The sequence below is a fragment of the Nuphar pumila genome, chromosome 8 (assembly GCF_984573655.1).
Source record: "Nuphar pumila chromosome 8, dmNupPumi1.hap1.1, whole genome shotgun sequence".
NCBI classification, from domain to species: Eukaryota; Viridiplantae; Streptophyta; class Magnoliopsida; order Nymphaeales; family Nymphaeaceae; genus Nuphar; species Nuphar pumila.
The window spans coordinates 78151202-78162441 of NC_143256.1; the positions used below are offsets into that span (position 1 = coordinate 78151202).

At 41.3% G+C, this 11240-nt stretch overlaps 1 non-coding gene across 1 annotated transcript; it reads right to left on the bottom strand.

The window, feature by feature from the left end:
- Positions 1-608: 608 nt before the first annotated feature.
- Positions 609-711, bottom strand: LOC149829988 (small nucleolar RNA R71). Its single transcript, XR_016433953.1, has one exon. It is a non-coding gene; the product is annotated as a small nucleolar RNA R71 (small nucleolar RNA).
- Positions 712-11240: the final 10529 nt, after the last annotated feature.

Below are 11240 nucleotides of genomic sequence, written 5' to 3' on the forward strand. Positions count from 1 at the left end.
GTTTAGTAGTTGTTTATTTTGTGTTATTTACATTTTAGTACCTGTGTTAGCTTATTTATTTATTTATTTTTTTAGATTTAGGTCGTTTGCTTACATCTGGTCTTAGTACCAGTGTATGCAGGGGCGACGAGGTCTAGGAACCCCATTACACCCATTTGTTGACAACCCAGAGAGAATTTTACATTCTCATCGAAGTTCGGCAACAAGGGCTGACATGGATCCTCCACCTCCACCCCCAGTTCTTTCACGCCCTCTGCGGGAATACTTCATTCCCACAGACTATGTTCAGGCATCCTGCATTCGGAGACCCGATGTAGGAGCGCCTCATTACGAGATTAAGGCCAGCATTATTCAGATGCTTCCATCCTTTTATGGCCTTAGTCACGAGGATCCCTACCGACATTTAGATGAATTTCTCGAAATTTGTTCTACAGTCAAGATACAGAATTTCGATGATGATGCTTTGAGGTTGACTTTATTCCCCTTTTCATTGAAGGACAAAGCCAAGTATTGGCTAAAATCCTTAGATTCTGTAGAAATAGAGTCAGGGGATCAATTGCAATAGGAGTTTCTTCGAAAATATTTTCCCATTGGTCGTACGAACCAATATCGTAGAGCCATCACTAGCTTTTCAGAGCTAGATGGTGAGCGCTTTCATGAGACCTGGGAGAGAATGAAGGATCTCCTCAGGAAATGTCCCCATCATCAGTTGCCGAAATGGCAACTGGTGTAGAGCTTCTATGATGGATTGTCTGACAAGAATCGTCAGATGATCGACTCTTCATGTGGAGGGACATTCATGCCGAAGAGCGAGGATGAAGCATGGAGGCTATTTGATACATTGGCCGAGAATTCACTCCACCATGATTCGAGCTCTCATTCGGATAGAGCCACACCCAACATTTAGAAGAAAGCTGGTGTTCTTGAGATTGGTCCATCTACTGCACTACAGTGCAAGGTAGACATGATTGCTCAGAAGTTGGACCAGCTTCTCTCAGGACCATCCACTACACAGCAGGTGTGTACTCTTTGTGCCAGTCCGGCACACGAGATCACTGAGTGCCCTTCGGCAGCTCAGTACCCTGAATTTGTTCAAGAACAAGTTCAGGCAGCTCAGGGTTACGTCAGACCGCCGAATAACCCATTTTCATCGACATATAATCCGGGTTGGCGTAACCATCCCAATTTTTCATGGAAGAATCCACAATCTTCCACACAGATGCCTACACCCTCTCAGCCAGTTCGGCAGCCATCTTTTACTCAGTCATTTCAAAGACCGAACTGTTCTCAGTCTTCTTCTTCTTCTGTCACTCCCCCGATTCAGCAAGAGTCTGCCCCGCAGACATCTTTTGAGGAGACTTCTCCAGGCATTCCAAGAGGTGAAAACCTCTAATCAGAACGCCTTCGAGAAGTGTAGCCAGATTTTGAGCTCGCATACGCAGTCCATTGCGAAGTTAGAATCGCAAATGGGACAGTTAGCTGAGGCTATTAGTAGGAGACCCGAGGGTACATTGCCGATTCAGGCTGTCATGAACCCGAAGGGTAAGGACCAGATGACTTGAGGCCTATTCCATACTGAGACACAACAGCAGGTCAAATCAGTTATGGCCTTGAGGAGTGGACGTTAGTATCATGTCGAGAGCAGAGAGTGAGAGAGTAGAGAGAGGATAGAGGAGCCAGAGACCATTGTTTCACCTACGTCGGCTCAGCCATCATCCCCATCCCCATCCCCATCCCCATCATCATCTTCACCATCATCATCATCTTCATCCTCAGAGAAGAAGAAGGATAGGAGTGAGCCTTCTCACAAAGAGGAGGAGCCAGCAGAGTATATTCCCCCACCACCCTATCCCAAAGCATTAGAGTCTCCTGGATATAGAGGGAAGCAAGGTGCGAAGATCCAGGACATGCTTGATATATTCAAGCATGTGCAGATCAACCTACCTTTACTTGATGCGATTCAGCAGGTGCCGGCATATACCAAATTCCTGAAGGAGCTATGTACGCAGAAGCGTAAATCTAGAGAGAGAGTTCCTAAGAGGGTCCACCTGACTGAGCAGGTGAGTTCAGTACTTCAGCATCAGACACCACCAAAGCTCAAGGACCCTGGAGCCCCGATCATTGCTTGTACTATAGGGAACATCCGGATAGAACGCGCATTGCTCGATCTTGAAGCAAGTGTGAACATTCTGCCTGGATATTTCTTTGATTCTTTTGGGCTAGGAGAGATGAGATCGACTCTGATTACGCTTCAACTGGCAGATCGTTCTGTCAAGGTACCGAGAGGTGTCTTGGAGGATGTGCTAGTTAAGGTGGATGACTTTTATTTTCCAGTCGATTTCATTATTCTTGATATGGAAGGAGTAGATAGCCAGCACCAGACTCCGATTATTTTAGGCAGACCATTCTTGGCGACTGCCAATGCGTGCATCAACTATAGGACCGGAGCCATGGATCTCTCATTCGGCAATAGGAAGGTAAAGCTGAATATTTTCAATGCCGCGATGGGACCAGTGAGAGACATGGACTGCTTTCATGTAGACATTGCACATGAGTTAGTGGAGGAGCAGCCCGAGTTGTACATTACTGAGGATTCTTTAGATCTGTACCATATAGAGAAGAATAGTAGTGTAGATAGTGTAGATGTGTCTAGAGTGTCGTCAGAGAGACCACCTTGAGGAGCTGTCAGGGAGCCTCTTCCACCACTTGCGGAGACCCCCGCTAAGTCTTCGATCGAGTCACCTCCGAAACTCGAGTTGAAACCCTTACCGGATTCACTCAAGTATGCTTATCTCGGAGATGATGAGACTCTGCCTGTGATCATCTCATCCTTGCTCACCGAGGAGCAGGAACAGAGACTGCTGACTATTCTTCGAGAGCACAAGGCAGTGATTGGCTGGGGAGTTGCTGATCTGAAGAGGATTGATCCTTCATTCTGCATGCATAGAATCCATTGTGATGAGGAAGTCAAGCCATTTAGGGATATGCAGAGAAGGCTAAATCCCAACATGAAGGAAGTGGTAAAGAAAGAGGTAGTGAAGTGGTTGGATGCCAGAATCATTTACCCTATTTCTGATAGCCAGTGGGTCAGTCTGATTCAGGTTGTGCCGAAGAAGTCAGGACTCACTGTGGTTGAGAACGAGAAGGGTGAGAGAATTCCGATGAGGACCACTACAGGATGGCGAGTCTGCATCGATTATAGGAAGCTGAATGTGGCAACTAGGAAAGATCATTTCCCATTGCCATTCATTGATGAGATCTTAGAGAGACTCGCAGGGCAGAGCTACTACTGTTTTCTAGATGGATATTCAAGATACAATCAAGTAGCTGTCCATCCTGACGACCAGGAGAAGACCACATTTACATGTCCTTATGGCACCTTCGCGTTTAGACGTATGCCTTTTGGGCTCTTTAATGCCCCGACTACTTTTCAGAGGTGCATGCTTGCTATCTTCTCGGACATGATTGATGATGTGATGGAAGTTTTCATGGACGACTTTTCAGTTTATGGCTCTTCTTTTGAAGATTGCCTCCAAAAACTTGCTCGAGTACTGAGTAGGTGTGCAGAGACCAATCTCGTCCTGAGTTGGGAAAAGAGCCATTTTATGGTCCAGGAGGGGATTGTGCTAGGACACATTGTGTCCAAGCGTGGTATTGAGGTTGACAGAGCGAAGGTGAAATCCATTTCCCGTTCGACTCCACCCACCTCTGTAAGGCAGATTCGATCATTTATTAGGGCATGCAGGATTTTACAAGCGGTTCATAAAAGATTTCAGCAAAATCTCTCGACCGCTTTGCACTTTATTGGAGAAAGACCAGCCCTTTGATTTCGGTGAGGATTGTATGAAGGCCTTTGAGATTCTCAAAGAAGCCTTGATTACTGCACCTATTTTGAGACCTCCAGATTGGACTCTCCCATTTGAGATTATGTGCGATGCATCTGATTATGCTATGGGGGCTATTTTAGGACAATGCGTTGATAGGAAGCCCTATGTGATCTACTATGCGAGTAGAACTCTGTCTGATGCTCAGATGAATTATACTAGGATAGAGAAGGAACTACTTGCTGTAGTTTTCGCATTGGATAAGTTTAGGTCCTATTTACTCGGTTCGAAGGTGGTTGTCTATTCTGACCATTCTGCATTGAAATATTTGTTGAATAAGAAAGACACCAAACCGAGATTGATTCATTGGGTCCTACTACTACAGGAGTTTGATCTCGAGATTCGAGATAAGAAGGGAAGCGAGAATGTAGTAGCAGACCATCTTTCCAGACTGATCGTAGAGACCACGCAGGATCAGAGGCCGATCAATGATTCTTTCCCCGACGAGCAGATCATGTCAGTCAGTACACCGCAGTTACCCTGGTTTGCAGATATTGTGAACTATCTGGTTTTGAGGCAGATACCTGAGCATTGGAACAAGAATGAGCGTGAGAGATTCCTATCTCAGGTGAGGCACTATTATTGGGATGAACCGGAGTTGTTCAAATACTGTGCAGACCAGATCATTAGGAGATGTGTTCCAGAGGAGGAGTATCAGTCCATTCTGAATTTTTCCCATTCATTAGCCTGTGGAGGGCATTTTAGTAGTAGGAAGACGGCTGCAAAGGTTTTGCAGTCAGGATTTTATTGGCCCACACTCCACAGGGATGCTCATGAGTTCTGTAGGCGATGCTTGCGATGCCAGCAGATTGGGAACATGTCCAAGAAGGACATGATGCCCTTGCTTCCGATTTTGATAGTCGAGATTTTTGATGTTTGGGGCATTGATTTCATGGGACCATTTTCGCCTTCATTCGGAAATTTATACATTCTGGTGGCGGTTGATTATGTGTCCAAGTGGGTCGAGGCTGTGGCAACCAAGACCAATGATCATAGAGTAGTGTTTAAGTTTATTAAGCACAACATTTTCAGTCGTTTTGGGGTGCCACGTGCGATGATTAGCGATGGTGGCAAGCATTTTAGGAATATACAGATAGCTTCTCTTCAGAGAAGATATTCTGTAAATCATAGATTCACCACGCCGTATCATCCGCAGACTAGTGGACATGTTGAAGTGTCTAATAGGGAGATTAAGCGAATTTTAGAAAAGACAGTTCGCCCAGACCACAAGGATTGGTCTCAGCGTTTAGATGATGCACTTTGGGCATATAGAACTGCATTCAAGACTCCCATTGGCATGTCCCCGTATCGCCTTGTATTCGGGAAAGCATGCCATCTTCCTGTCGAGCTAGAGCATAAAGCGTATTGGGCTATCAAGAAATTGAATTTTGACCTCACCCAGGCTGGCAAAGAGAGAGCATTGCAGCTCTTAGAATTAGAGGAAATCAGGAATGATGCGTACGAGAATGCCAAACTATACAAAGCTCGCACGAAAGCATTTCATGATAAGCATATTGTCAGAAAAGTGTTTGAGCCAGATCAGAAAGTGTGGCTATACAATTCTCGTTTGCATTTATTCCCAGGGAAGTTGAGATCGAGATGGACAGGCCCTTACATTGTGAAAGAAGTATTTCCCCATGGAGCAGTGACATTATTCGATCCTATGACCCAAGGTACATTCAAGGTAAATGGGCAAAGACTGAAGCCATTCATTTCAGATGCCTTGCAGGATGGTGAGTGTGAGATAGTGCATCTCACGAAGGCATGAGGATTCGACCAGAGGGATGTATCATATGTACATTAATTTGTTTTTCCTTTCAGTGTTTTTCTTTATTCAGTATTTCATTTCATATGTGCTAACATTTGTTTTGATGTATGCAGGATGAATCTAACACTTAGTGTATCAGTTACCAGGTACAAAGCAGAGCTTTCAAAGATCAGATGAAATTCAACTTCAAAAGCTCAGAGCAAATCAAGTTGTATCTATCCTTTATCCCATATTATTGTTAGTGTCTTTTAGTGTGCATTTGCATTACATTTTTACTTATTTTGTATGCCACTAGGGACAGTGTCATTCAAGCATGGGGGGGTGGTTTAGATGCATGCACACAAAAATTTCAAATTTTTTTTTCCTGACTGGTAATTAAAGTAGGCATTTGAGAACAAGTTGTAGCATATATGATTGTTTTTGGACATAATCTAACAGTTTATAAATTTTTAAGCCCCAGAAATTTTTTTTTTCTGAACCGAGTCAAATAGAGTAGTTGTTTATGAGATAATTCAAAGAAAAGATAGTATTTGATTGTTAGAAAATTTTGAATCACTTTAGGATAAGTATGCACAGTATGTTTTGTGAAAGAAATAAGCAATGGAAAGATGTGTTTGAAAAATGAGTTTAAAAGAATAGAGCTACGTTTAGTTGTTGATGTCTTCGTGAATCCTAGTAGTGGAACTCAGACACGAGATGAAGTGTTTGAGTATCTTAACGAAAAGGATAACGAAGGAGATCATCTTCTTGTCTAAGTCGATATCTGTGGCCTTTGTAGTTCGAGTAAGTAGAATCTTAAGGGTGTTTTACACCTGGTGCCCCAAAGCTAGCTGGTTTGGGAGCCACCGGTTCGAAAGCTTGTTACATGGACTGCATAGAAAGCCTAAGAGATAGAGACATTGCACAAGACGAGAGGAAAACTATACGTAAACTATTAGAATAGAAGGTCTAGTGACTCGAGCAATTAAGTCTGAGGGATACTTTGTATCTAGTGCCCTAAGGCCGTTCGGCCTGGGAGTCACTGACCCAAAGCTCGCTACATGAGTCACGAAAACTAACTATTCGAAATAGTGCTCATATGAGAAGAATGCTCAAGAAGCAAAAGTTGAAAAAAAAAAAAGAGTGAAAATGAAAGAAAAAGAATGTGCTGAATAAGTAGATTTTCATTGCTTAGGCGTATATGTGTATTACTGTGCAGAAAATATACAAGTGAGAATAAATGAGTAGAACATGAGAATACTTGACTTTCTGAGAAAAATCATGAACTAGCTACAATATTAGAAAAGTGAAGGAAAAGAATTTTTACTGTGGTGGCATGAGATTTTTAAACTCGTTTTAAGAATGTCAATTACATGAAATATTTGTTACAACTGCATTCTTAAGAGCCTAATATTTTTGAAAAATCATCCTCGCACTTCATTGATGTTTGTGGGTAGCATCTCTGCAAACCCTCACGAGACCTTACTCGTCCACTAGTGTAAGCTAGGGGTTTAAAGGGCTTGTTGCATACGCTAAATGCAACCGTGATTCCTACGAAAGTGAGTTAGTTTTTATGCATTCATAATTAGCATTTCTTGTCTCTGTTGCATAGAATAATTAGGGTTTGTTAAGGGACTAACAAACATTCAAGCATGGGGGTATTTGATGATGCATGAAATGCACATCATGTAAACAAGTTTTTCATGCATTTTGTATCAAGTTTAAGGTTTTAAAACCATGTTTAGATGTGTTTTGATAGTAAGGGGTTATGGTTCGAATTTCAGAAAAATCGGAGTTAAAATGAGAAAGTTATGGCTATTTCAGTGTTTGGGCACGGATTTCGAGGTGGATCGGATCCATATCCGACCCAATTAGGTTAATTGGACCTTGGATCAACTCTTAGAAAGTCCAAAACCCAACCCACACGCCTATCCATATCCATTTCAAAAAGTTTTTCTGAAAACCCCCCAGAAAGAGGCGCCTAGCAAATTTTATTTTTTTAACCTTCTTTCTGAAAAATGTCAAAACTATAAATAGTTTTTTTTAAACCCTAGGCGTCTTTGGCTGTGTTTGGACGCCCCTTGCAGTGAATCTATTCCTGCAACTCCTTCCTCTCCATCTCCCCCCACGTTTTGGCCATTGAAGACCGATCTATGCTTGATTTTCAAGCATATTTTCGATCCCTCTTTTGTTCCTTTCCATTTCTTTCTTTCTCCTTGCTGTAGTTTCACCATTTTTCTGTATTTTTGCAGGTGTAGCAGAGGTGGAGACCATTAACCTTGTGCGGTAGTGCGAAACACACCACCAAGGTGAGCCGGCCCTACCTCCATCCGGCTTTCTACACCCTCCGATCGAGAATCGGCTCACATTCCATCGTCGGTGGATCTCCAACGTGTAGCAGCTGCAAAGGTGTCGTTTTTTGGTGAAGTCCAACATTCTCGAACTGTGTAGGACGTCCTTCTCCAGCCATGGTCCGCTCTTCTTCATCCCCCCGATCGTCGGATCTTCCAAAAGGTTGAAAGCATATTTAGTTTCCAGGGTTATTGTCCAAGTGCGATGATTCTCTAATTGGCGAAAAGACGGAAATACCCTCGGTGTGGAGCAGAAGAAGTAGTTGCTTGTTTATTTTCATTTTAGTGATTAAGTGTATTTGTATTAGTTTTATAATTGTAGACTGACATTTGTCATTAATAAATTAAATTCTCTAGAAATATCTTGATTAATTCCTGTTCCCTGAGGATTCGACCCGTACTTACCACTTTGTGGAAAGTCGGTTTTTTATATTTTTGGTTGACGATTTTCCAAAGTTTTATTGCAAATACTTGTTTTAAATATATCATTTCAAAAGTTCAACCAGGGTGCTCTGGCCTTGCACCTCCTAATTACAGCAACCCTCCTTCATCAGTCAAATTTGATGGGGGTCTCTTGAGTCTTATTTTTTTCATATTGCAGACTTGAGTTGATTTTTGAAAATTATGGTCCATCTCCAAGGAGCGAGCAACACTTGTGACTTCCACATCAAAATGTGATGTAGAACTGATATTACTATAGAGACTTCATCTCCTTGATAGCTTAGATGTCTAGCTGTTTCACTGTTAATGTCACTTATCTGATCTTCCACAGATATATAACAATGAGCAGAATTAGGTACGAGCCTACTGCCTTTGTATCCAGCATCAGATTGTTGTCATGTAGGCTGCTTCCTAGACTTGCTGGAATCCTACAGTGAGGTAGGTTGTCTGGTCTTCCTCTCTACTCCTTGCTTCCTCTGCTACAATCGTGGACTCAAAGACCCTGAATTCTTTATGGAGATGCTAATGTTATCTTTGATCGCCTGTTGAGGTTTAGATGAAATCTGTATCAATCATGCCAGAGGCTTTTGAGGCCCTTGCAAGTTACCTTTATTCCTGGCATTGATTTCCTTATTCACAGATCTCTGAATCTGATTTCCATTCTCTTTGCTGCTAATTTTGGGAGAAGAATCCTTGGTTTTATGTAGAACCTTTACAGACACAACTCATTTAAGAGACTTGAAGTCCCCTATTAATTTATAGCTCTGAGGAAAAGAGAAGTTGTCAAAGGTGATGAGAGATGATGGTGTGATGCTAGATTTGTCAATAGCTTGTGCAGGTTTCATGATCAATATTGGAGATTCAAAAGCCCTTAGAGGGCAGCTTCCTCTGGTTGGAAGAGAGATTGGATAACTGGGTTTTAGCATATGTCTAACCCCAGAATCCATATAGGGGATCTAGTTTGAGTATATTTTTAGAGCTAGGAACTGCTGAGCTTTATTAAGTTTATGCCAATGTCGTGAGATGCAGAAACAGGAAATAACAATGTTATGCCAATGTCGTGAGATACAAAAACAGGGAAATAATAATGCTAATGCCAATGTCATGAGATGCTGATGAAGAAATGACAATGAAAAGGGAGAATGTACATAAGGAATATAATGAATGCTTTAAATGCACGATGGATGATATTAGGCATTATGAAACAAAATGCTGAAAGGAAATTCAGGCATACAGAGGATAAAGCAAATGGAAAATTAATGGTGGATTGTAAATGATCCTAAATAATAATAATAAAAAAAATGATGATGCGGGGATTATCAAGAAACAGAAGGAACATAAAATGATAAAATGGGGTGGACACGATGAATCATATTGCTATCAAAACGAGAGATCAATTGCAATGAATAATGAAATGTAAACCATCAAAATCAACATAAGAAAAGAAATGGGATATAAATACAAGGGATTAACCCGTAAAGCAAATGTGCCAACACATGTTTTCAGAAGGGGAATAAAACAAGGATTCAAAGGGATCTAATGGACCCAATAGGTCGCCTCTTGGTGGTGGATGCATCATATAATCCATCGGTAGATGGGTATACAGTACCTAGGCATGCATTATCTAAAGACCAACAGTAGATTACAATGGATGATAGGCTTTAGAACTACCAAAAACAAATTACGAGAGAGGGAAGAATGGATAGAACACAACAAATTAGAACTAATAAAATGCCCTCTGATGCCATTTGGAACGAGAATTAAATGTAAGAGACAACTAAAATACATAAGAGAAAACAACAGGAAATCAGGTTGTGGGAATCGATTATTCCGTTAATATTTCAATAAGAGGAATTGGTCCTGCTATATGCAGGTCGACCCTACCTTTGATGCATTTTCATAAAATAAAAAAATAAAGAAAAACACCATTAAAATTAAGGAATACAGTAAGACAGAGAATCAAAAGAAGAGGGAAATGAGTACTTACCTGTGGCGGTTGTTACTGAGATCAGAAACTCCTTTGATCGATAAGAAGACCCAAGAGGGGAAATGAGAAGAAGCAGAAGAAGAAGTATCAAGATGGAGAAGGGTGGAGTGATCGTTTTATTGACAGTGGTTTTTGCAGAGATTCAGACAGAGGGAAGAGAAATTTCTCTGTAGCTTTGCGAATGAGGGATCGATCTTCAACACTTGCAGGGGAAACTCTAGAGGGAGGAAGGAGAGTGGGGGAGACGATGGATGTAGAAGGCGATTAGGAACCATGGTGTGGTGAAACGCGTTGAGAAATCGGAACTCTCTCGACTTGTTTATATAACGGATGGCCATTAGAGATTTTTTGAAAGAAGTCCCTTGATTTTCAAGAAATTTCAAAAGGTGGTCTTTTTAAAAAGTTTTCAAAAGGGTGTGTAGAACCACTTTCTGGAATTCATTTTTAAGTTTTTGATAGAAAACCTTTAAAAGTATGGGAGAAATGCAAGGTTTTTTAGAAAATGGGTTCTAAACGGGGTTTTTGAAGTATTTTTGTAAAATTTTTGTTTTGAAATTGTAAGTTTTTTTAAAAATGAGGTTTTTTGGAAAATACCGGGTTAATTTTGGAAATTGGGTTTCAAAAATATATCCGGGTCCAGGAATTTTGATGAAGCATTGGAATTTGGATTTCAAATTGAGTTTGGACCCTGAATTGAGAAAAAACTCTCAGAAAATATGAAGAAATTGATTTTTTGAAAAATAAGAGATTCAGGATCAAAATTGGATCCGGATATCCGATCTGGGTCCAAGATTGGGTTAGATATGAAAATTGAGTTTGGATTCTAGTGA